The 27,044-nt window shown below is 37.3% G+C and overlaps 1 protein-coding gene across 1 annotated transcript in view; it reads right to left on the bottom strand.

Annotated features, from left to right (window-relative positions):
* The window catches only part of LOC310875606 (serine protease 33-like), a gene marked incomplete at both ends in the record, with an annotated part of 108,977 nt that overhangs the window by 21,992 nt on the left and 59,941 nt on the right, over nucleotides 1-27,044 (bottom strand). The window lies entirely within an intron of this gene.

Genomic DNA, 27,044 nt, shown 5'->3' with positions numbered 1-27,044 from the left:
GCCAATAGGAAGACAGGGTGTGTGTGTGCGTGCGTGCATGTGTAAAGCTGTGTAAAGGCCATCCAATTGCACAAATAGCAGACCTACAAGCCCACAAGGTATCGCAGAGCAACTCATTGAGATCTTGTAACTTTAATTTCAGCCCTGTAATTAAGCCCTTATATGTCTCAGCTGTGGAAGTGTAAAAGACAAACAAGTGGCGCGCAACTTGATCTCTTATTTTACAATGGTTCTGAATGGGGGGAAACTATGCCCGAACAAATTGCTCTATCGCAAAAAGTAAAAGTCGAATGCAAATAACTTTTTCGCTGTGAGTGGCCTGAGATATTGAGGTACACCATGTGCGATTGTGGTGTTGGTACGATCGAAAATGTGGTTATAAGAGCGAGTTAAGAATTGTCATCGCGATAATTTCCTCGTAAGGATTTTACAATTGAGGTCAATGAGCAGATTGACTGTATTTGTGTCACTTAAAAGGCCGTAGTTCACATTCTGTATGTCTCTGTGTTTTGGTGGTCACATTGTGTGAAAGAGGACATGTGTGGCTACAAAATGACCAAAGGACATGCGTGTAAAGTGAATATTTTGGCCGGGACGGCAATTTGTTTGGTAAATTTTCAAGGAAAGATTTTCTGTTCTACGCACTCTAGTGAAAAAAGCCCGCACTCTAAGTTGGCACTAATTAGGCGAAACGGCCTGCGATTGAACTGCGATTTCGGAAAAACCGTTTAACGTATTCGAATACGGTTTGAACCACGAAAAAGTCCAGAGTCGTGTGAGCTTTCTAAAGTTTAAATCACATTTCTACGACAAAGTATGCCAGAGTAATGAGGCTGCAAAAGTGAGGTTGATTTAGAGATAAATCCCATACATTGTCAATGGGAGGAAAAAACTATAAATAAAGTTAAATATTTTAAAAAGTATAAACTTTTTCAAAACAACTTTTTCACCAATTAAAGTTCAAAGATAGATGAACATTATAAAGTTTGAATGAAGTTTCAAAGTGAAAGTATGACGGAGTAATAAGAGCTCAAAAAAGTTAACTGTGAAAAATGGGACCTTTCTTCCATCGACTCTCACTATAAAGAATGTAAAAAAAAGTTAAAAAGTTAAAAAGTATAAAAAGTATAAAACTTTGTAAAAATTCTAATTGGAGCATAAATAACTGCAAAGAGCTGAACAGTTTGAAGTTTGAACTAAATTTCTAGTATAAAGTATGCGGAAGTAGTTAGGTACCAAAAAAAAGGGTGGAATAAAGAAACATAAGAAGCGGAATAAATATAGGCTGGCAATAGCTATTGTGTGCTCGCTGTGGCGAGCCCACAACTAGAAAGCAGTTCCTGTAGAAACTGCGTGGGCTCGCGTAAAATGCTTTGTATAAAGTTATTGCCGTGTCAAGTTTGAAACTCGGGGACCGGAGTAATGGTGTTACCATTGGTGTTCTAAATCTATAATAAAAATTTCGGGACTGTAGCATATTGTAAAGAAAAGTAGAAAATGCATTAAAGCTGAAGTAAAAGTTAAAAAAAGTATGAAAATGTGTAAAAACTATAGTTTAAGCAGAATAAAGTATGTGGAAGTTGTAGAAGTGTTTTTAAAGTTTTTCTTTAATGTAAAAAAAAAAAAAAAAATCTAAAAAATTGAAGTTTTTTCTTTTTAAGTAAAAAAGAAAAAAAAATATTTTTAAGTTTTCATTTTTTTCATTTTTTTCATTTTTTTCATTTTTTTCATTTTTTTTCATTTTTTTCATTTTTTTTTATTTTTTTTATTTTTTTTTCATTTTTTTAAGTTTTTTTAATTTTTTTATTTTTTTTAAGTTTTTTTAATTTTTTTATTTTTTTTTATTTTTTTTGAAAATATTTTTTTATAAACGTGTGTGTGTGTGTGTGTGTGCGTGCGTGCGTGCGTGCGTGCGTGCGTGCGTGCGTGCGTGCGTGCGTGCGTGCGTGCGTGTGTGCGTGCACTTGCGAGAGCTGTGTAAAGGCCAGCCAATAGGAAGACAGGGTGTGTGTGTGCGTGCGTGCATGTGTAAAGCTGTGTAAAGGCCATCCAATTGCACAAATAGCAGACCTACAAGCCCACAAGGTATCTCAGAGCAACTCATTGAGATCTTGTAACTTTAATTTCAGCCCTGTAATTAAGCCCTTATATGTCTCAGCTGTGGAAGTGTAAAAGACAAACAAGTGGCGCGCAACTTGATCTCTTATTTTACAATGGTTCTGAATGGGGGGAAACTATGCCCGAACAAATTGCTCTATCGCAAAAAGTAAAAGTCGAATGCAAATAATTTCTTCGCTGTGAGTGGCCTGAGATATTGAGGTACACCATGTGCGATTGTGGTGTTGGTACGATCGAAAATGTGGTTATAAGAGCGAGTTAAGAATTGTCATCGCGATAATTTCCTCGTAAGGATTTTACAATTGAGGTCAATGAGCAGATTGACTGTATTTGTGTCACTTAAAAGGCCGTAGTTCACATTCTGTATGTCTCTGTGTTTTGGTGGTCACATTGTGTGAAAGAGGACATGTGTGGCTACAAAATGACCAAAGGACATGCGTGTAAAGTGAATATCTTGGCCGGGACGGCAATTTGTTTGGTAAATTTTCAAGGAAAGATTTTCTGTTCTACGCACTCTAGTGAAAAAAGCCCGCACTCTAAGTTGGCACTAATTAGGCGAAACGGCCTGCGATTGAACTGCGATTTCGGAAAAACCGTTTAACGTATTCGAATACGGTTTGAACCACGAAAAAGTCCAGAGTCGTGTGAGCTTTCTAAAGTTTAAATCACGTTTCTACGACAAAGTATGCCAGAGTAATGAGGCTGCAAAAGTGAGGTTGATTTAGAGATAAATCCCATACATTGTCAATGGGAGGAAAAAACTATAAATAAAGTTAAATATTTTAAAAAGTATAAACTTTTTCAAAACAACTTTTTCACCAATTAAAGTTCAAAGATAGATGAACATTATAAAGTTTGAATGAAGTTTCAAAGTGAAAGTATGACGGAGTAATAAGAGCTCAAAAAAGTTAACTGTGAAAAATGGGACCTTTCTTCCATCGACTCTCACTATAAAGAATGTAAAAAAAAGTTAAAAAGTTAAAAAGTATAAAAAGTATAAAACTTTGTAAAAATTCTAATTGGAGCATAAATAACTGCAAAGAGCTGAACAGTTTGAAGTTTGAACTAAATTTCTAGCATAAAGTATGTGGAAGTAGTTAGGTGCCAAAAAAAACGGCGGAATAAAGAAACATAAGAATAACTAGAAAGCAGTTCCTGTAGAAACTGCGTGGGCTCGCGTAAAATGCTTTGTATAAAGTTATTGCCGTGTCAAGTTTGAAACTCGGGGACCGGAGTAATGGTGTTACCATTGGTGTTCTAAATCTATAATCAAAATTTCGGGACTGTAGCATATTGTAAAGAAAAGTAGAAAATGCATTAAAGCTGAAGTAAAAGTTAAAAAAAGTATGAAAATGTGTAAAAACTAGTTTAAGCAGAATAAAGTATGTGGAAGTTGTAGAAGTGTTTTTAAAGTTTTTCTTTAAATGTAAAAAAAAAATCTAAAAAATTGAAGTTTTTTCTTTTTAAGTAAAAAAGAATTTTTTTTTTTTTAAGTTTTCATTTTTTTCATTTTTTTCATTTTTTTTCAATTTTTTCATTTTTTTTATTTTTTTTATTTTTTTTTATTTTTTTTAATTTTTTTAATTTTTTTAATTTTTTTAATTTTTTTGAAAATATTTTTTGAAAATACTTTTTTGAAAATACTTTTGAAAATACTTTTTTGAAAATACTTTTTTGAAAATACTTTTTTGAAAATACTTTTTTGAAAATACTTTTTCATCTCTATCTGATCTATCTGTGTAAAGGCCATCCAATTGCACAAATAGCAGACCTACAAGCCCACAAGGTATCGCAGAGCAACTCATTGAGATCTTGTAACTTTAATTTCAGCCCTGTAATTAAGCCCTTATATGTCTCAGCTGTGGAAGTGTAAAAGACAAACAAGTGGCGCGCAACTTGATCTCTTATTTTACAATGGTTCTGAATGGGGGGAAACTATGCCCGAACAAATTGCTCTATCGCAAAAAGTAAAAGTCGAATGCAAATAATTCTTTCGCTGTGAGTGGCCTGAGATATTGAGGTACACCATGTGCGATTGTGGTGTTGGTACGATCGAAAATGTGGTTATAAGAGCGAGTTAAGAATTGTCATCGCGATAATTTCCTCGTAAGGATTTTACTATGGAGGTCAATGAGCAGATTGACTGTATTTGTGTCACTTAAAAGGCCGTAGTTCACATTCTGTATGTCTCTGTGTTTTGGTGGTCACATTGTGTGAAAGAGGACATGTGTGGCTACAAAATGACCAAAGAACATGCGTGTAAAGTGAATATTTTGGCCGGGACGGCAATTTGTTTGGTAAATTTTCAAGGAAAGATTTTCTGTTCTACGCACTCTAGTGAGAGAAGCCCGCACTCTAAGTTGGCACTAATTAGGCGAAACGGCCTGCGATTGAACTGCGATTTCGGAAAAACCGTTTAACGTATTCGAATACGGTTTGAACCACGAAAAAGTCCAGAGTCGTGTGAGCTTTCTAAAGTTTAAATCACGTTTCTACGACAAAGTATGCCAGAGTAATGAGGCTGCAAAAGTGAGGTTGATTTAGAGATAAATCCCATACATTGTCAATGGGAGGAAAAAACTATAAATAAAGTTAAATATTTTAAAAAGTATAAACTTTTTCAAAACAACTTTTTCACCAATGAAAGTTCAAAGATAGATGAACATTATAAAGTTTGAATGAAGTTTCAAAGTGAAAGTATGACGGAGTAATAAGAGCTCAAAAAAGTTAACTGTGAAAAATGGGACCTTTCTTCCATCGACTCTCACTATAAAGAATGTAAAAAAAAGTTAAAAAGTTACAAAGTATAAAAAGTATAAAACTTTGTAAAAATTCTAATTGGAGCATAAATAACTGCAAAGAGCTGAACAGTTTGAAGTTTGAACTAAATTTCTAGCATAAAGTATGTGGAAGTAGTTAGGTGCCAAAAAAACGGCGGAATAAAGAATAAGCGGAATAATAATAACTAGAAAGCAGTTCCTGTAGAAACTGCGTGGGCTCGCGTAAAATGCTTTGTATAAAGTTATTGCCGTGTCAAGTTTGAAACTCGGGGACCGGAGTAATGGTGTTACCATTGGTGTTCTAAATCTATAATCAAAATTTCGGGACTGTAGCATATTGTAAAGAAAAGTAGAAAATGCATTAAAGCTGAAGTAAAAGTTAAAAAAAGTATGAAAATGTGTAAAAACTATAGTTTAAGCAGAATAAAGTATGTGGAAGTTGTAGAAGTGTTTTTAAAGTTTTTCTTTAAATGTAAAAAAAAAAAAAAAAAACTAAAAAATTGAAGTTTTTTCTTTTTAAGTAAAAAAGATTTTTTTTTTTTTTAAGTTTTCATTTTTTTCATTTTTTTTCATTTTTTTCAATTTTTTTAATTTTTTTCAATTTTTTCATTTTTTTAATTTTTTTTCATTTTTTTTCATTTTTTTAATTTTTTTTAATTTTTTTTAATTTTTTTAATTTTTTCATTTTTTTTTAATTTTTTTAATTTTTTTGAAAATATTTTTTGAAAATACTTTTTTGAAAATACTTTTTTGAAAATACTTTTTTGAAAATACTTTTTTGAAAATACTTTTTTGAAAATACTTTTTTGAAAATACTTTTGAAAAGACTTTTTTGAAAATACTTTTTCATCTCTATCTGATCTATCTGTGTAAAGGCCATCCAATTGCACAAATAGCAGACCTACAAGCCCACAAGGTATCGCAGAGCAACTCATTGAGATCTTGTAACTTTAATTTCAGCCCTGTAATTAAGCCCTTATATGTCTCAGCTGTGGAAGTGTAAAAGACAAACAAGTGGCGCGCAACTTGATCTCTTATTTTACAATGGTTCTGAATGGGGGGAAACTATGCCCGAACAAATTGCTCTATCGCAAAAAGTAAAAGTCGAATGCAAATAATTCTTTCGCTGTGAGTGGCCTGAGATATTGAGGTACACCATGTGCGATTGTGGTGTTGGTACGATCGAAAATGTGGTTATAAGAGCGAGTTAAGAATTGTCATCGCAATAATTTCCTCGTAAGATTTCTACAATGGATGTCAATGAGCAGATTGACTGTATTTGTGTCACTTAAAAGGCCGTAGTTCACATTCTGTATGTCTCTGTGTTTTGGTGGTCACATTGTGTGAAAGAGGACATGTGTGGCTACAAAATGACCAAAGGACATGCGTGTAAAGTGAATATCTTGGCCGGGACGGCAATTTGTTTGGTAAATTTTCAAGGAAAGATTTTCTGTTCTACGCACTCTAGTGAAAAAAGCCCGCACTCTAAGTTGGCACTAATTAGGCGAAACGGCCTGCGATTGAACTGCGATTTCGGAAAAACCGTTTAACGTATTCGAATACGGTTTGAACCACGAAAAAGTCCAGAGTCGTGTGAGCTTTCTAAAGTTTAAATCACGTTTCTACGACAAAGTATGCCAGAGTAATGAGGCTGCAAAAGTGAGGTTGATTTAGAGATAAATCCCATACATTGTCAATGGGAGGAAAAAACTATAAATAAAGTTAAATATTTTAAAAAGTATAAACTTTTTCAAAACAACTTTTTCACCAATGAAAGTTCAAAGATAGATGAACATTATAAAGTTTGAATGAAGTTTCAAAGTGAAAGTATGACGGAGTAATAAGAGCTCAAAAAAGTTAACTGTGAAAAATGGGACCTTTCTTCCATCGACTCTCACTATAAAGAATGTAAAAAAAAGTTAAAAAGTTAAAAAGTATAAAAAGTATAAAACTTTGTAAAAATTCTAATTGGAGCATAAATAACTGCAAAGAGCTGAACAGTTTGAAGTTTGAACTAAATTTCTAGCATAAAGTATGTGGAAGTAGTTAGGTGCCAAAAAAAACGGCGGAATAAAGAAACATAAGAATAATAAATATAGGCTGCCAATATCTAGTGTGTGCTCGCTGTGGCGAGCCCACAAATAAATATAGGCTGCCAATATCTAGTGTGTGCTCGCTGTGGCGAGCCCACAAATATAGGCTGCCAATAACTAGTGTGTGCTCGCTGTGGCGAGCCCACAATAAATATAAACTGAGAGTAACTAGTGTGTGCTCGCTGTGGCGAGCCCACAATAACTCATAAACTACAAAACATAAAAATAAAAAAAAGTTCCAGCATGTGTCTCCACAGTAAGCTGAATAATAAAAAGTGTGAATCGAGTTTCTAGGTGAAAGTGACTTTTGACGTGCCTATAGAGCTGCCATTGAGCCCAATGTTAAATGTCTCAAATTTGAAAGCACTATATTTCTAAAACTATGAAACATTTCAAAGATACCTTTTCAGGCAAACATGTCCACCGTAAGATGAACCTAAGTAGGCTAGAATGGGGTTGCTAGGTGTAAGTATGTAGGAATAGTAGCATGCCAAAGTTTGTGCTATTGCCATAGAGAATGCATTGGGCGTTTAAGTTAAATAACTCATAAACTACAAAACATAAAAATAAAAAAAAGTTCCAGCATGTGTCTCCACAGTAAGCTGAATAATAAAAAGTGTGAATCAAGTTTCTAGGTGAAAGTGACTTTTGACGTGCCTATAGAGCTGCCATTGAGCCCAATGTTAAATGTCTCAAATTTGAAAGCACTATATTTCTAAAACTATGAAACATTTCAAAGATTCCTTTTCAGGCAAACATGTCCACCGTAAGATGAACCTAAGTAGGCTAGAATGGGGTTGCTAGGTGTAAGTATGTAGGACTAGTAGCATGCCAAAGTTTGTGCTATTGCCATAGAGAATGCATTGGGCGTTTAAGTTAAATAACTCATAAACTACAAAACATAAAAATAAAAAAAAGTTCCAGCATGTGTCTCCACAGTAAGCTGAATAATAAAAAGTTTGAGACATGAGACTTTTGAGGTCATCAGGCTGAGGCTGTGAGCTAAAAAAAAAAAAAAAAAATTCGGCGTGCTATAGTATGCCGTACGGTATGGGCTATAGCCCATGGTCAAAAATGATGAAAAACGAGGTTAATTTTTTTTTTCAAAAATTCAAAAAACGATGGGCTATAACCCATGTTTTTTTTTTTTTTTTTTTTTTCAAATCCTCAAAAATGATGAAAAACGGCGTGCTATAGTATGCCGTACGGTATGGGCTATAGCCCATGGTCAAAAATGATGAAAAACGAGGTAATTTTTTTTCCAAAAATTAAAAAAACGATGGGCTATAACCCATGTTTTTTTTTTTTTTTTTTTTTTTTAATTCTCAAAAATGATGAAAAACGGCGTGCTATAGTATGCCGTACGGTATGGGCTATAGCCCATGGTCAAAAATGATGAAAAACGAGGTTAAATTTTTTTTTAAAAATTCAAAAAACGATGGGCTATAACCCATGTTTTTTTTTTTTTCTTTTTTTTCAAATCCTCAAAAATGATGAAAAACGGCGTGCTATAGTATGCCGTACGGTATGGGCTATAGCCCATGGTCAAAAATGATGAAAAACGAGGTAATTTTTTTTTCTCCAAAAATTCAAAAAACGATGGGCTATAACCCATGTTTTTTCATTTTTTTTCATTTTTTTCAAATCCTCAAAAATGATGAAAAACGGCGTGCTATAGTATGCCGTACGGTATGGGCTATAGCCCATGGTCAAAAATGATGAAAAACGAGGTTAATTTTTTTTTTCAAAAATTCAAAAAACGATGGGCTATAACCCATGTTTTTTTTTTTTTTTTTTTTTTTCAAATCCTCAAAAATGATGAAAAACGGCGTGCTATAGTATGCCGTACGGTATGGGCTATAGCCCATGGTCAAAAATGATGAAAAACGAGGTAATTTTTTTTCCAAAAATTAAAAAAACGATGGGCTATAACCCATGTTTTTTTTTTTTTTTTTTTTTTTTAATTCTCAAAAATGATGAAAAACGGCGTGCTATAGTATGCCGTACGGTATGGGCTATAGCCCATGGTCAAAAATGATGAAAAACGAGGTTAAATTTTTTTTTTAAAAATTCAAAAAACGATGGGCTATAACCCATGTTTTTTTTTTTTTTTTTTTTTCAAATCCTCAAAAATGATGAAAAACGGCGTGCTATAGTATGCCGTACGGTATGGGCTATAGCCCATGGTCAAAAATGATGAAAAACGAGGTAATTTTTTTTTCTCCAAAAATTCAAAAAACGATGGGCTATAACCCATGTTTTTTCATTTTTTTTCATTTTTTTCAAATCCTCAAAAATGATGAAAAACGGCGTGCTATAGTATGCCGTACGATATGGGCTATAGCCCATAGTCAAAAATGATGAAAAACGAGGTTAAAAAAAAATTAAAAAAACGATGGGCTATAACCCATGTTTTTTTTTTTCCATTTTTTTCAAATCCTCAAAAATGATGAAAAACGGCGTGCTATAGTATGCCGTACGGTATGGGCTATAGCCCATGGTCAAAAATGATGAAAAACGAGGTAAATCTTCTTTTTTCAAAAATTCAAAAAACGATGGGCTATAACCCATGTTTTTTTTTTTTTTCATTTTTTTCAAATCCTCAAAAATGATGAAAAACGGCGTGCTATAGTATGCCGTACGGTATGGGCTATAGCCCATGGTCAAAAATGATGAAAAACGAGGTAAACTTTTTTTTTCAAAAATTCAAAAAACGATGGGCTATAACCCATGTTTTTTTTTTTTTTTTTTTTTCAAATCCTCAAAAATGATGAAAAACGGCGTGCTATAGTATGCCGTACGATATGGGCTATAGCCCATGGTCAAAAATGATGAAAAACGAGGTAAAAAAAAAAAAAAAAAAATCAAAGAACGATGGGCTATAACCCATGTTTTTTTTTTTTTTTCATTTTTTTCAAATCCTCAAAAATGATGAAAAACGGCGTGCTATAGTATGCCGTACGGTATGGGCTATAGCCCATGGTCAAAAATGATGAAAAACGAGGTTAAAAGGAGGCTGAGGCTGAGGCTGTGAGCCACTGCTAGAATAGCAGTAAATGAAGCTCAATAACTCTAGCATTAAACTTTAGGAAGAGTGGGATTTGAACATGAACTCTCTGTGCTGAATAACCCCTACTACACCATCACTCAGTAACATCTGCCTCTTTGTACTGTTGAAGCGATCTTTTGTATGTTAGCCTTCAGATAGTAAAGCCCCTGGGACTCCAAATCCATATTCAATACACACACTTTTGCTTCAACACTCAACAGCCTTGTGTGGAGCTGTGGACTAGTGCGCTTGGCTGTAAACCAAGAGGTTGTTGGTTCGAATCCACCTCGGGGACGATGGTGCTTTTAACATGATCCGAAGCAGTACTGTTTAAACATTCTAGCTCTGTTTAACTCAAAAGCACCAGGAGAAATCTCCTGAATGCCCCAAGGTGCCTTGGCCCAATGGTGTGGAGCGCTTGACCCGTTGCCTCTGCTACAGACAGTTGGCAGGTTCAAGTCCCATGTCATGACGTCAAGGTGCTGGGAAGGACCATCGGGAGACGGTGCTCTCTCCCCCTGTTTCCTGAGATGTAACGGTCGGGGGTTATGTTTGAAAGAACCCTGTCCACGTAAGGTTTTACAGATGAGAATTAGGTCAAACGTTTAAAAATAAAATAGCAATGCATTTTGGTACATCATCTGACAGGATAGTCTGTGTATTTGCATACTGGAGCCCGATTATAATCCTGGACAATGGCAATGTCATTTTCTTGACTTTTGACAATGAAAAAACTACACACTATAGTATATTTGTTTAATCATTTTCACCTTTTTTTTAATCGACATTTTCATGGTAAAAGGTTAGCTGGACAGGGTTCTTTCAGACATAAGCCCCAACCGTTACATCTCAGGAAACAGGGGGAGAGAGCACCGTCTCCCGATGGTCCTTCCCAGCATCTTGACGTCATGACATGGGACTTGAACCTGCCAACTGTCTGTAGCAGAGGCAACGGGTCAAGCGCTCCACACCATTGAGCCAAGGCACCTTGGGGCATTCAGGAGATTTCTCCTGGTGCTTTTGAGTTTTTATTTTTTATTCAAGCCTGCCTTGAAAAGTTCAAATTACTGCAGCATTGAGCTGTGGGAGGAACAGGCCTTGAACATGGAATGTCTGTACTGAAAGCCTGATGATTAGACCACTGCACCATCAGTCAGACACTCAGGCAAAGTCTCCTGGTAATTTTGAAGTGATCTTTTGTTCGTTAGCCTTCAGTTCGTAAAGTTTAAATAACACAGCATCATATTAATCAGATGTTTCTTAGCGCTGTTGAGGTCTTCTTTTGTATGATAGTGTAACAGCCGGGAATCGAACCCTGGTCTCCCACGTGGAAAGCCAACATCTTAACCACTACGACAATTAGAGTTTTGAGGTAGTCAGGCTGAGGCTGAGGCTGTGAGCCACTGCTAGAATAGCAGTAAATGAAGCTCAATAACTAGCATTAAACTTTAGGAAGAGTGGGATTTGAAAATGAACTCTCTGTGCGGAATAACCCCTACTACACCATCACTCAGTAACATCTGCCTCTTTGTACTGTTGAAGCGATCTTTTGTATGTTAGCCTTCAGATAGTAAAGTTGAAAGAATCAAGAGTTGAACATAGAATCACGTTCATCAGAGTGTAACACCCAGGAATCGAACACAGGTCACCTGCACTGAAGGCCAACATCTTAACCACTAAGCCAAAGCAACTGCCTATGGCTCAGGGGAGACATGAGACTTTTGAGGTCATCAGGCTGAGGCTGTGAGCTAAAAAAAAAATTCAAAAATTCAAAAAACGATGGGCTATAACCCATGTTTTTTTTTTTTTTTTTTTTTTTTCAAATCCTCAAAAATGATGAAAAACGGCGTGCTATAGTATGCCGTACGGTATGGGCTATAGCCCATGGTCAAAAATGATGAAAAACGAGGTTAATTTTTTTTTTTTAATTCAAAAAACGATGGGCTATAACCCATGTTTTTTTTTTTTTCATTTTTTTCAAATCCTCAAAAATGATGAAAAACGGCGTGCTATAGTATGCCGTACGGTATGGGCTATAGCCCATGGTCAAAAATGATGAAAAACGAGGTAATTTTTTTTTTCAAAAATTCAAAAAACGATGGGCTATAACCCATGTTTTTGTTTTTTTTTCATTTTTTTCAAATCCTCAAAAATGATGAAAAACGGCGTGCTATAGTATGCCGTACGGTATGGGCTATAGCCCATGGTCAAAAATGATGAAAAACGAGGTTAAAAAAAAAAATCAGAAATTCAAAAAATGATGGGCTATAACCCATGTTTTTTTTTTTTTTTTTTTTTTTTCAAATCCTCAAAAATGATGAAAAACGGCGTGCTATAGTATGCCGTACGGTATGGGCTATAGCCCATGGTCAAAAATGATGAAAAACGAGGTAAATTTTTTTTTTCAAAAATTCAAAAAACGATGGGCTATAACCCATGTTTTTTTGTTTTTTTTCATTTTTTTTAAATCCTCAAAAATGATGAAAAACGGCGTGCTATAGTATGCCGTACGGTATGGGCTATAGCCCATGGTCAAAAATGATGAAAAACAAGGTAAACTTTTTTTTTCAAAGATTCAAAAAACGATGGGCTATAACCCATGTTTTTTTTTTTTTTTCATTTTTTTCAAATCCTCAAAAATGATGAAAAACGGCGTGCTATAGTATGCCGTACGGTATGGGCTATAGCCCATGGTCAAAAATGATGAAAAACGAGGTTAAATTTTTTTTTCAAAGATTCAAAAAACGATGGGCTATAACCCATGTTTTTTTTTTTTTTTCATTTTTTTCAAATCCTCAAAAATGATGAAAAACGGCGTGCTATAGTATGCCGTACGGTATGGGCTATAGCCCATGGTCAAAAATGATGAAAAACAAAAACGAGGTTAAATTTTTTTTTCAAAAATTCAAAAAACGATGGGCTATAACCCATGTTTTTTTTTTTTTCATTTTTTTCAAATCCTCAAAAATGATGAAAAACGGCGTGCTATAGTATGCCGTACGATATGGGCTATAGCCCATAGTCAAAAATGATGAAAAACGAGGTTAAAAAAAAATTAAAAAAACGATGGGCTATAACCCATGTTTTTTTTTTTCCATTTTTTTCAAATCCTCAAAAATGATGAAAAACGGCGTGCTATAGTATGCCGTACGGTATGGGCTATAGCCCATGGTCAAAAATGATGAAAAACGAGGTAAATCTTCTTTTTTCAAAAATTCAAAAAACGATGGGCTATAACCCATGTTTTTTTTTTTTTTCATTTTTTTCAAATCCTCAAAAATGATGAAAAACGGCGTGCTATAGTATGCCGTACGGTATGGGCTATAGCCCATGGTCAAAAATGATGAAAAACGAGGTAAACTTTTTTTTTCAAAAATTCAAAAAACGATGGGCTATAACCCATGTTTTTTTTTTTTTTTCATTTTTTTCAAATCCTCAAAAATGATGAAAAACGGCGTGCTATAGTATGCCGTACGATATGGGCTATAGCCCATGGTCAAAAATGATGAAAAACGAGGTAAAAAAAAAAAAAAAAATTCAAAGAACGATGGGCTATAACCCATGTTTTTTTTTTTTTTTCATTTTTTTCAAATCCTCAAAAATGATGAAAAACGGCGTGCTATAGTATGCCGTACGGTATGGGCTATAGCCCATGGTCAAAAATGATGAAAAACGAGGTTAAAAGGAGGCTGAGGCTGAGGCTGTGAGCCACTGCTAGAATAGCAGTAAATGAAGCTCAATAACTCTAGCATTAAACTTTAGGAAGAGTGGGATTTGAACATGAACTCTCTGTGCTGAATAACCCCTACTACACCATCACTCAGTAACATCTGCCTCTTTGTACTGTTGAAGCGATCTTTTGTATGTTAGCCTTCAGATAGTAAAGCCCCTGGGACTCCAAATCCATATTCAATACACACACTTTTGCTTCAACACTCAACAGCCTTGTGTGGAGCTGTGGACTAGTGCGCTTGGCTGTAAACCAAGAGGTTGTTGGTTCGAATCCACCTCGGGGACGATGGTGCTTTTAACATGATCCGAAGCAGTACTGTTTAAACATTCTAGCTCTGTTTAACTCAAAAGCACCAGGAGAAATCTCCTGAATGCCCCAAGGTGCCTTGGCCCAATGGTGTGGAGCGCTTGACCCGTTGCCTCTGCTACAGACAGTTGGCAGGTTCAAGTCCCATGTCATGACGTCAAGGTGCTGGGAAGGACCATCGGGAGACGGTGCTCTCTCCCCCTGTTTCCTGAGATGTAACGGTCGGGGGTTATGTTTGAAAGAACCCTGTCCACGTAAGGTTTTACAGATGAGAATTAGGTCAAACGTTTAAAAATAAAATAGCAATGCATTTTGGTACATCATCTGACAGGATAGTCTGTGTATTTGCATACTGGAGCCCGATTATAATCCTGGACAATGGCAATGTCATTTTCTTGACTTTTGACAATGAAAAAACTACACACTATAGTATATTTGTTTAATCATTTTCACCTTTTTTTTAATCGACATTTTCATGGTAAAAGGTTAGCTGGACAGGGTTCTTTCAGACATAAGCCCCAACCGTTACATCTCAGGAAACAGGGGGAGAGAGCACCGTCTCCCGATGGTCCCCGATGGCACCTTGACGTCATGACATGGGACTTGAACCTGCCAACTGTCTGTAGCAGAGGCAACGGGTCAAGCGCTCCACACCATTGAGCCAAGGCACCTTGGGGCATTCAGGAGATTTCTCCTGGTGCTTTTGAGTTTTTATTTTTTATTCAAGCCTTGAAAAGTTCAAATTACTGCAGCATTGAGCTGTGGGAGGAACAGGCCTTGAACATGGAATGTCTGTACTGAAAGCCTGATGATTAGACCACTGCACCATCAGTCAGACACTCTCAGGCAAAGTCTCCTGGTAATTTTGAAGTGATCTTTTGTTCGTTAGCCTTCAGTTCGTAAAGTTTAAATAACACAGCATCATATTAATCAGATGTTTCTTAGCGCTGTTGAGGTCTTCTTTTGTATGATAGTGTAACAGCCGGGAATCGAACCCTGGTCTCCCACGTGGAAAGCCAACATCTTAACCACTACGACAATTAGAGTTTTGAGGTAGTCAGGCTGAGGCTGAGGCTGTGAGCCACTGCTAGAATAGCAGTAAATGAAGCTCAATAACTAGCATTAAACTTTAGGAAGAGTGGGATTTGAAAATGAACTCTCTGTGCGGAATAACCCCTACTACACCATCACTCAGTAACATCTGCCTCTTTGTACTGTTGAAGCGATCTTTTGTATGTTAGCCTTCAGATAGTAAAGTTGAAAGAATCAAGAGTTGAACATAGAATCACGTTCATCAGAGTGTAACACCCAGGAATCGAACACAGGTCACCTGCACTGAAGGCCAACATCTTAACCACTAAGCCAAAGCAACTGCCTATGGCTCAGGGGAGACATGAGACTTTTGAGGTCATCAGGCTGAGGCTGTGAGCTAAAAAAAAAAATCAAAAATTCAAAAAACGATGGGCTATAACCCATGTTTTTTTTTTTTTTTTGTTTTTTTTAATCCTCAAAAATGATGAAAAACGGCGTGCTATAGTATGCCGTACGGTATGGGCTATAGCCCATGGTCAAAAATGATGAAAAACGAGGTTAATTTTTTTTTTCAAAAATTCAAAAAACGATGGGCTATAACCCATGTTTTTTTTTTTTTTCATTTTTTTCAAATCCTCAAAAATGATGAAAAACGGCGTGCTATAGTATGCCGTACGGTATGGGCTATAGCCCATGGTCAAAAATGATGAAAAACGAGGTAATTTTTTTTTCTCCAAAAATTCAAAAAACGATGGGCTATAACCCATGTTTTTTTTGTTTTTTTTCATTTTTTTCAAATCCTCAAAAATGATGAAAAACGGCGTGCTATAGTATGCCGTACGATATGGGCTATAGCCCATAGTCAAAAATGATGAAAAACGAGGTTTAAAAAAAATTAAAAAAATTAAAAAAACGATGGGCTATAACCCATGTTTTTTTTTTTTTTTTCATTTTTTTCAAATCCTCAAAAATGATGAAAAACGGCGTGCTATAGTATGCCGTACGGTATGGGCTATAGCCCATGGTCAAAAATGATGAAAAACGAGGTAAATCTTCTTTTTTCAAAAATTCAAAAAACGATGGGCTATAACCCATGTTTTTTTTTTTTTTCATTTTTTTCAAATCCTCAAAAATGATGAAAAACGGCGTGCTATAGTATGCCGTACGGTATGGGCTATAGCCCATGGTCAAAAATGATGAAAAACGAGGTAAACTTTTTTTTTCAAAAATTCAAAAAACGATGGGCTATAACCCATGTTTTGTTTTTTTTTTCATTTTTTTCAAATCCTCAAAAATGATGAAAAACGGCGTGCTATAGTATGCCGTACGGTATGGGCTATAGCCCATGGTCAAAAATGATGAAAAACGAGGTTAAAAAAAAAAATCAAAAATTCAAAAAACGATGGGCTATAACCCATGTTTTTTTTTTTTTTCATTTTTTTCAAATCCTCAAAAATGATGAAAAACGTCGTGCTATAGTATGCCGTACGATATGGGCTATAGCCCATGGTAAAAAATGATGAAAAACGAGGTTAAAAAAAAAATCAAAAATTCAAAGAACGATGGGCTATAACCCATGTTTTTTTTTTTTTTTCATTTTTTTCAAATCCTCAAAAATGATGAAAAACGGCGTGCTATAGTATGCCGTACGGTATGGGCTATAGCCCATGGTCAAAAATGATGAAAAACGAGGTTAAAAGGAGGCTGAGGCTGAGGCTGTGAGCCACTGCTAGAATAGCAGTAAATGAAGCTCAATAACTCTAGCATTAAACTTTAGGAAGAGTGGGATTTGAACATGAACTCTCTGTGCTGAATAACCCCTACTACACCATCACTCAGTAACATCTGCCTCTTTGTACTGTTGAAGCGATCTTTTGTATGTTAGCCTTCAGATAGTAAAGCCCCTGGGACTCCGAATCCATATTCAATACACACACTTTTGCTTCAACACTCAACAGCCTTGTGTGGAGCTGTGGACTAGTGCGCTTGGCTGTAAACCAAGAGGTTGTTGGTTCGAATCCACCTCGGGGACGATGGTGCTTTTAACATGATCCGAAGCAGTACTGTTTAAACATTCTAGCTCTGTTTAACTCAAAAGCACCAGGAGAAATCTCCTGAATGCCCCAAGGTGCCTTGGCCCAATGGTGTGGAGCGCTTGACCCGTTGCCTCTGCTACAGACAGTTGGCAGGTTCAAGTCCCATGTCATGACGTCAAGGTGCTGGGAAGGACCATCGGGAGACGGTGCTCTCTCCCCCTGTTTCCTGAGATGTAACGGTCGGGGGTTATGTTTGAAAGAACCCTGTCCACGTAAGGTTTTACAGATGAGAATTAGGTCAAACGTTTAAAAATAAAATAGCAATGCATTTTGGTACATCATCTGACAGGATAGTCTGTGTATTTGCATACTGGAGCCCGATTATAATCCTGGACAATGGCAATGTCATTTTCTTGACTTTTGACAATGAAAAAACTACACACTATAGTATATTTGTTTAATCATTTTCACCTTTTTTTTAATCGACATTTTCATGGTAAAAGGTTAGCTGGACAGGGTTCTTTCAGACATAAGCCCCAACCGTTACATCTCAGGAAACAGGGGGAGAGAGCACCGTCTCCCGATGGTCCCCGATGGCACCTTGACGTCATGACATGGGACTTGAACCTGCCAACTGTCTGTAGCAGAGGCAACGGGTCAAGCGCTCCACACCATTGAGCCAAGGCACCTTGGGGCATTCAGGAGATTTCTCCTGGTGCTTTTGAGTTTTTATTTTTTATTCAAGCCTTGAAAAGTTCAAATTACTGCAGCATTGAGCTGTGGGAGGAACAGGCCTTGAACATGGAATGTCTGTACTGAAAGCCTGATGATTAGACCACTGCACCATCAGTCAGACACACTCAGGCAAAGTCTCCTGGTAATTTTGAAGTGATCTTTTGTTCGTTAGCCTTCAGTTCGTAAAGTTTAAATAACACAGCATCATATTAATCAGATGTTTCTTAGCGCTGTTGAGGTCTTCTTTTGTATGATAGTGTAACAGCCGGGAATCGAACCCTGGTCTCCCACGTGGAAAGCCAACATCTTAACCACTACGACAATTAGAGTTTTGAGGTAGTCAGGCTGAGGCTGAGGCTGTGAGCCACTGCTAGAATAGCAGTAAATGAAGCTCAATAACTAGCATTAAACTTTAGGAAGAGTGGGATTTGAAAATGAACTCTCTGTGCGGAATAACCCCTACTACACCATCACTCAGTAACATCTGCCTCTTTGTACTGTTGAAGCGATCTTTTGTATGTTAGCCTTCAGATAGTAAAGTTGAAAGAATCAAGAGTTGAACATAGAATCACGTTCATCAGAGTGTAACACCCAGGAATCGAACACAGGTCACCTGCACTGAAGGCCAACATCTTAACCACTAAGCCAAAGCAACTGCCTATGGCTCAGGGGAGACATGAGACTTTTGAGGTCATCAGGCTGAGGCTGTGAGCTAAAAAAAAAAATCAAAAATTCAAAAAACGATGGGCTATAACCCATGTTTTTTTTTTTTTTTTGTTTTTTTTAATCCTCAAAAATGATGAAAAACGGCGTGCTATAGTATGCCGTACGGTATGGGCTATAGCCCATGGTCAAAAATGATGAAAAACGAGGTTAATTTTTTTTTTCAAAAATTCAAAAAACGATGGGCTATAACCCATGTTTGTTTTTTTTTTCATTTTTTTCAAATCCTCAAAAATGATGAAAAACGGCGTGCTATAGTATGCCGTACGGTATGGGCTATAGCCCATGGTCAAAAATGATGAAAAACGAGGTAATTTTTTTTTCTCCAAAAATTCAAAAAACGATGGGCTATAACCCATGTTTTTTTGTTTTTTTTCATTTTTTTCAAATCCTCAAAAATGATGAAAAACGGCGTGCTATAGTATGCCGTACGATATGGGCTATAGCCCATAGTCAAAAATGATGAAAAACGAGGTTTAAAAAAAATTAAAAAAATTAAAAAAACGATGGGCTATAACCCATGTTTTTTTTTTTTTTTTCATTTTTTTCAAATCCTCAAAAATGATGAAAAACGGCGTGCTATAGTATGCCGTACGGTATGGGCTATAGCCCATGGTCAAAAATGATGAAAAACGAGGTAAATCTTCTTTTTTCAAAAATTCAAAAAACGATGGGCTATAACCCATGTTTTTTTTTTTTTTCATTTTTTTCAAATCCTCAAAAATGATGAAAAACGGCGTGCTATAGTATGCCGTACGGTATGGGCTATAGCCCATGGTCAAAAATGATGAAAAACGAGGTAAACTTTTTTTTTCAAAAATTCAAAAAACGATGGGCTATAACCCATGTTTTGTTTTTTTTTTCATTTTTTTCAAATCCTCAAAAATGATGAAAAACGGCGTGCTATAGTATGCCGTACGGTATGGGCTATAGCCCATGGTCAAAAATGATGAAAAACGAGGTTAAAAAAAAAATCAAAAATTCAAAGAACGATGGGCTATAACCCATGTTTTTTTTTTTTTTTCATTTTTTTCAAATCCTCAAAAATGATGAAAAACGGCGTGCTATAGTATGCCGTACGGTATGGGCTATAGCCCATGGTCAAAAATGATGAAAAACGAGGTTAAAAGGAGGCTGAGGCTGAGGCTGTGAGCCACTGCTAGAATAGCAGTAAATGAAGCTCAATAACTCTAGCATTAAACTTTAGGAAGAGTGGGATTTGAACATGAACTCTCTGTGCTGAATAACCCCTACTACACCATCACTCAGTAACATCTGCCTCTTTGTACTGTTGAAGCGAACTTTTGTATGTTAGCCTTCAGATAGTAAAGCCCCTGGGACTCCGAATCCATATTCAATACACACACTTTTGCTTCAACACTCAACAGCCTTGTGTGGAGCTGTGGACTAGTGCGCTTGGCTGTAAACCAAGAGGTTGTTGGTTCGAATCCACCTCGGGGACGATGGTGCTTTTAACATGATCCGAAGCAGTACTGTTTAAACATTCTAGCTCTGTTTAACTCAAAAGCACCAGGAGAAATCTCCTGAATGCCCCAAGGTGCCTTGGCCCAATGGTGTGGAGCGCTTGACCCGTTGCCTCTGCTACAGACAGTTGGCAGGTTCAAGTCCCATGTCATGACGTCAAGGTGCTGGGAAGGACCATCGGGAGACGGTGCTCTCTCCCCCTGTTTCCTGAGATGTAACGGTCGGGGGTTATGTTTGAAAGAACCCTGTCCACGTAAGGTTTTACAGATGAGAATTAGGTCAAACGTTTAAAAATAAAATAGCAATGCATTTTGGTACATCATCTGACAGGATAGTCTGTGTATTTGCATACTGGAGCCCGATTATAATCCTGGACAATGGCAATGTCATTTTCTTGACTTTTGACAATGAAAAAACTACACACTATAGTATATTTGTTTAATCATTTTCACCTTTTTTTTAATCGACATTTTCATGGTAAAAGGTTAGCTGGACAGGGTTCTTTCAGACATAAGCCCCAACCGTTACATCTCAGGAAACAGGGGGAGAGAGCACCGTCTCCCGATGGTCCTTCCCAGCACCTTGACGTCATGACATGGGACTTGAACCTGCCAACTGTCTGTAGCAGAGGCAACGGGTCAAGCGCTCCACACCATTGAGCCAAGGCACCTTGGGGCATTCAGGAGATTTCTCCTGGTGCTTTTGAGTTTTTATTTTTTATTCAAGCCTTGAAAAGTTCAAATTACTGCAGCATTGAGCTGTGGGAGGAACAGGCCTTGAACATGGAATGTCTGTACTGAAAGCCTGATGATTAGACCACTGCACCATCAGTCAGACACTCTCAGGCAAAGTCTCCTGGTAATTTTGAAGTGATCTTTTGTTCGTTAGCCTTCAGTTCGTAAAGTTTAAATAACACAGCATCATATTAATCAGATGTTTCTTAGCGTTGTTGAGGTCTTCTTTTGTATGATAGTGTAACAGCCGGGAATCGAACCCTGGTCTCCCACGTGGAAAGCCAACATCTTAACCACTACGACAATTAGAGTTTTGAGGTAGTCAGGCTGAGGCTGAGGCTGTGAGCCACTGCTAGAATAGCAGTAAATGAAGCTCAATAACTAGCATTAAACTTTAGGAAGAGTGGGATTTGAAAATGAACTCTCTGTGCGGAATAACCCCTACTACACCATCACTCAGTAACATCTGCCTCTTTGTACTGTTGAAGCGATCTTTTGTATGTTAGCCTTCAGATAGTAAAGTTGAAAGAATCAAGAGTTGAACATAGAATCACGTTCATCAGAGTGTAACACCCAGGAATCGAACACAGGTCACCTGCACTGAAGGCCAACATCTTAACCACTAAGCCAAAGCAACTGCCTATGGCTCAGGGGAGACATGAGACTTTTGAGGTCATCAGGCTGAGGCTGTGAGCTAAAAAAAAAAATCAAAAATTCAAAAAACGATGGGCTATAACCCATGTTTTTTTTTTTTTTCATTTTTTTCAAATCCTCAAAAATGATGAAAAACGGCGTGCTATAGTATGCCGTACGGTATGGGCTATAGCCCATGGTCAAAAATGATGAAAAACGAGGTTAATTTTTTTTTCAAAAATTCAAAAAACGATGGGCTATAACCCATGTTTTTTTTTGTTTTTTTTTTGTTTCAAATCCTCAAAAATGATGAAAAACGGCGTGCTATAGTATGCCGTACGGTATGGGCTATAGCCCATGGTCAAAAATGATGAAAAACGAGGTAATTTTTTTTTCTCCAAAAATTCAAAAAACGATGGGCTATAACCCATGTTTTTTTTTTTTTTTTTTTTTTTTTTTAATCCTCAAAAATGATGAAAAACGGCGTGCTATAGTATGCCGTACGGTATGGGCTATAGCCCATGGTCAAAAATGATGAAAAACGAGGTTAAAAAAAAATTCAAAAATTCAAAAAACGATGGGCTATAACCCATGTTTTTTTTTTTTTCATTTTTTTCAAATCCTCAAAAATGATGAAAAACGGCGTGCTATAGTATGCCGTACGGTATGGGCTATAGCCCATGGTCAAAAATGATGAAAAACGAGGTTAATTTTTTTTTCAAAAATTCAAAAAACGATGGGCTATAACCCATGTTTTTTTTTGTTTTTTTTTTGTTTCAAATCCTCAAAAATGATGAAAAACGGCGTGCTATAGTATGCCGTACGGTATGGGCTATAGCCCATGGTCAAAAATGATGAAAAACGAGGTAATTTTTTTTCTCCAAAAATTCAAAAAACGATGGGCTATAACCCATGTTTTTTTTTTTTTTTTTTTTTTTTTTTAATTCTCAAAAATGATGAAAAACGGCGTGCTATAGTATGCCGTACGGTATGGGCTATAGCCCATGGTCAAAAATTATGAAAAACGAGGTTAAAAAAAAAATTCAAAAATTCAAAAAACGATGGGCTATAACCCATGTTTTTTTTTTTTTTTCATTTTTTTCAAATCCTCAAAAATGATGAAAAACGGCGTGCTATAGTATGCCGTACGGTATGGGCTATAGCCCATGGTCAAAAATGATGAAAAACGAGGTTAATTTTTTTTTTCAAAAATTCAAAAAACGATGGGCTATAACCCATGTTTTTTTTTTTTTCATTTTTTTCAAATCCTCAAAAATGATGAAAAACGGCGTGCTATAGTATGCCGTACGATATGGGCTATAGCCCTTGGTCAAAAATGATGAAAAACGAGGTTAAAAAAAAAATCAAAAATTCAAAGAACGATGGGCTATAACCCATGTTTTTTTTTTTTTTTTTTTTTTTTCAAATCCTCAAAAATGATGAAAAACGGCGTGCTATAGTATGCCGTACGGTATGGGCTATAGCCCATGGTCAAAAATGATGAAAAACGAGGTTAAAAGGAGGCTGAGGCTGAGGCTGTGAGCCACTGCTAGAATAGCAGTAAATGAAGCTCAATAACTCTAGCATTAAACTTTAGGAAGAGTGGGATTTGAACATGAACTCTCTGTGCTGAATAACCCCTACTACACCATCACTCAGTAACATCTGCCTCTTTGTACTGTTGAAGCGATCTTTTGTATGTTAGCCTTCAGATAGTAAAGCCCCTGGGACTCCGAATCCATATTCAATACACACACTTTTGCTTCAACACTCAACAGCCTTGTGTGGAGCTGTGGACTAGTGCGCTTGGCTGTAAACCAAGAGGTTGTTGGTTCGAATCCACCTCGGGGACGATGGTGCTTTTAACATGATCCGAAGCAGTACTGTTTAAACATTCTAGCTCTGTTTAACTCAAAAGCACCAGGAGAAATCTCCTGAATGCCCCAAGGTGCCTTGGCCCAATGGTGTGGAGCGCTTGACCCGTTGCCTCTGCTACAGACAGTTGGCAGGTTCAAGTCCCATGTCATGACGTCAAGGTGCTGGGAAGGACCATCGGGAGACGGTGCTCTCTCCCCCTGTTTCCTGAGATGTAACGGTCGGGGGTTATGTTTGAAAGAACCCTGTCCACGTAAGGTTTTACAGATGAGAATTAGGTCAAACGTTTAAAAATAAAATAGCAATGCATTTTGGTACATCATCTGACAGGATAGTCTGTGTATTTGCATACTGGAGCCCGATTATAATCCTGGACAATGGCAATGTCATTTTCTTGACTTTTGACAATGAAAAAACTACACACTATAGTATATTTGTTTAATCATTTTCACCTTTTTTTTAATCGACATTTTCATGGTAAAAGGTTAGCTGGACAGGGTTCTTTCAGACATAAGCCCCAACCGTTACATCTCAGGAAACAGGGGGAGAGAGCACCGTCTCCCGATGGTCCTTCCCAGCACCTTGACGTCATGACATGGGACTTGAACCTGCCAACTGTCTGTAGCAGAGGCAACGGGTCAAGCGCTCCACACCATTGAGCCAAGGCACCTTGGGGCATTCAGGAGATTTCTCCTGGTGCTTTTGAGTTTTTATTTTTTATTCAAGCCTTGAAAAGTTCAAATTACTGCAGCATTGAGCTGTGGGAGGAACAGGCCTTGAACATGGAATGTCTGTACTGAAAGCCTGATGATTAGACCACTGCACCATCAGTCAGACACTCTCAGGCAAAGTCTCCTGGTAATTTTGAAGTGATCTTTTGTTCGTTAGCCTTCAGTTCGTAAAGTTTAAATAACACAGCAACATATTAATCAGATGTTTCTTAGCGCTGTTGAGGTCTTCTTTTGTATGATAGTGTAACAGCCGGGAATCGAACCCTGGTCTCCCACGTGGAAAGCCAACATCTTAACCACTACGACAATTAGAGTTTTGAGGTAGTCAGGCTGAGGCTGAGGCTGTGAGCCACTGCTAGAATAGCAGTAAATGAAGCTCAATAACTAGCATTAAACTTTAGGAAGAGTGGGATTTGAAAATGAACTCTCTGTGCGGAATAACCCCTACTACACCATCACTCAGTAACATCTGCCTCTTTGTACTGTTGAAGCGATCTTTTGTATGTTAGCCTTCAGATAGTAAAGTTGAAAGAATCAAGAGTTGAACATAGAATCACGTTCATCAGAGTGTAACACCCAGGAATCGAACACAGGTCACCTGCACTGAAGGCCAACATCTTAACCACTAAGCCAAAGCAACTGCCTATGGCTCAGGGGAGACATGAGACTTTTGAGGTCATCAGGCTGAGGCTGTGAGCTAAAAATAAAAATCAAAAATTCAAAAAACGATGGGCTATAACCCATGTTTTTATTTTTATTTTAATTTTTTTAATCCTCAAAAATGATGAAAAACGGCGTGCTATAGTATGCCGTACGGTATGGGCTATAGCCCATGGTCAAAAATGATGAAAAACGAGGTTAAAAAAAAATTCAAAAATTCAAAAAACGATGGGCTATAACCCATGTTTTTTTTTTTTTTCATTTTTTTCAAATCCTCAAAAATGATGAAAAACGGCGTGCTATAGTATGCCGTACGGTATGGGCTATAGCCCATGGTCAAAAATGATGAAAAACGAGGTTAATTTTTTTTTCAAAAATTCAAAAAACGATGGGCTATAACCCATGTTTTTTTTTTTTTTTTTTTTGTTTCAAATCCTCAAAAATGATGAAAAACGGCGTGCTATAGTATGCCGTACGGTATGGGCTATAGCCCATGGTCAAAAATGATGAAAAACGAGGTAAACTTTTTTTTTCAAAAATTCAAAAAACGATGGGCTATAACCCATGTTTTGTTTTTTTTTTCATTTTTTTCAAATCCTCAAAAATGATGAAAAACGGCGTGCTATAGTATGCCGTACGGTATGGGCTATAGCCCATGGTCAAAAATGATGAAAAACGAGGTTAAAAAAAAAATCAAAAATTCAAAAAACGATGGGCTATAACCCATGTTTTTTTTTTTTTTTCATTTTTTTCAAATCCTCAAAAATGATGAAAAACGGCGTGCTATAGTATGCCGTACGGTATGGGCTATAGCCCATGGTCAAAAATGATGAAAAACGAGGTTAAAAGGAGGCTGAGGCTGAGGCTGTGAGCCACTGCTAGAATAGCAGTAAATGAAGCTCAATAACTCTAGCATTAAACTTTAGGAAGAGTGGGATTTGAACATGAACTCTCTGTGCTGAATAACCCCTACTACACCATCACTCAGTAACATCTGCCTCTTTGTACTGTTGAAGCGATCTTTTGTATGTTAGCCTTCAGATAGTAAAGCCCCTGGGACTCCGAATCCATATTCAATACACACACTTTTGCTTCAACACTCAACAGCCTTGTGTGGAGCTGTGGACTAGTGCGCTTGGCTGTAAACCAAGAGGTTGTTGGTTCGAATCCACCTCGGGGACGATGGTGCTTTTAACATGATCCGAAGCAGTACTGTTTAAACATTCTAGCTCTGTTTAACTCAAAAGCACCAGGAGAAATCTCCTGAATGCCCCAAGGTGCCTTGGCCCAATGGTTTGGAGCGCTTGACCCGTTGCCTCTGCTACAGACAGTTGGCAGGTTCAAGTCCCATGTCATGACGTCAAGGTGCTGGGAAGGACCATCGGGAGACGGTGCTCTCTCCCCCTGTTTCCTGAGATGTAACGGTCGGGGGTTATGTTTGAAAGAACCCTGTCCACGTAAGGTTTTACAGATGAGAATTAGGTCAAACGTTTAAAAATAAAATAGCAATGCATTTTGGTACATCATCTGACAGGATAGTCTGTGTATTTGCATACTGGAGCCCGATTATAATCCTGGACAATGGCAATGTCATTTTCTTGACTTTTGACAATGAAAAAACTACACACTATAGTATATTTGTTTAATCATTTTCACCTTTATTTTAATCGACATTTTCATGGTAAAAGGTTAGCTGGACAGGGTTCTTTCAGACATAAGCCCCAACCGTTACATCTCAGGAAACAGGGGGAGAGAGCACCGTCTCCCGATGGTCCTTCCCAGCACCTTGACGTCATGACATGGGACTTGAACCTGCCAACTGTCTGTAGCAGAGGCAACGGGTCAAGCGCTCCACACCATTGAGCCAAGGCACCTTGGGGCATTCAGGAGATTTCTCCTGGTGCTTTTGAGTTTTTATTTTTTATTCAAGCCTTGAAAAGTTCAAATTACTGCAGCATTGAGCTGTGGGAGGAACAGGCCTTGAACATGGAATGTCTGTACTGAAAGCCTGATGATTAGACCACTGCACCATCAGTCAGACACTCTCAGGCAAAGTCTCCTGGTAATTTTGAAGTGATCTTTTGTTCGTTAGCCTTCAGTTCGTAAAGTTTAAATAACACAGCATCATATTAATCAGATATTTCTTAGCGCTGTTGAGGTCTTCTTTTGTATGATAGTGTAACAGCCGGGAATCGAACCCTGGTCTCCCACGTGGAAAGCCAACATCTTAACCACTACGACAATTAGAGTTTTGAGGTAGTCAGGCTGAGGCTGAGGCTGTGAGCCACTGCTAGAATAGCAGTAAATGAAGCTCAATAACT

The sequence above is a fragment of the Protomyctophum parallelum genome (assembly GCF_964188405.1).
Source record: "Protomyctophum parallelum genome assembly, chromosome: 18".
Lineage (NCBI taxonomy): Eukaryota > Metazoa > Chordata > Actinopteri > Myctophiformes > Myctophidae > Protomyctophum > Protomyctophum parallelum.
This window is presented reverse-complemented; position numbering and strand designations above follow the sequence as displayed.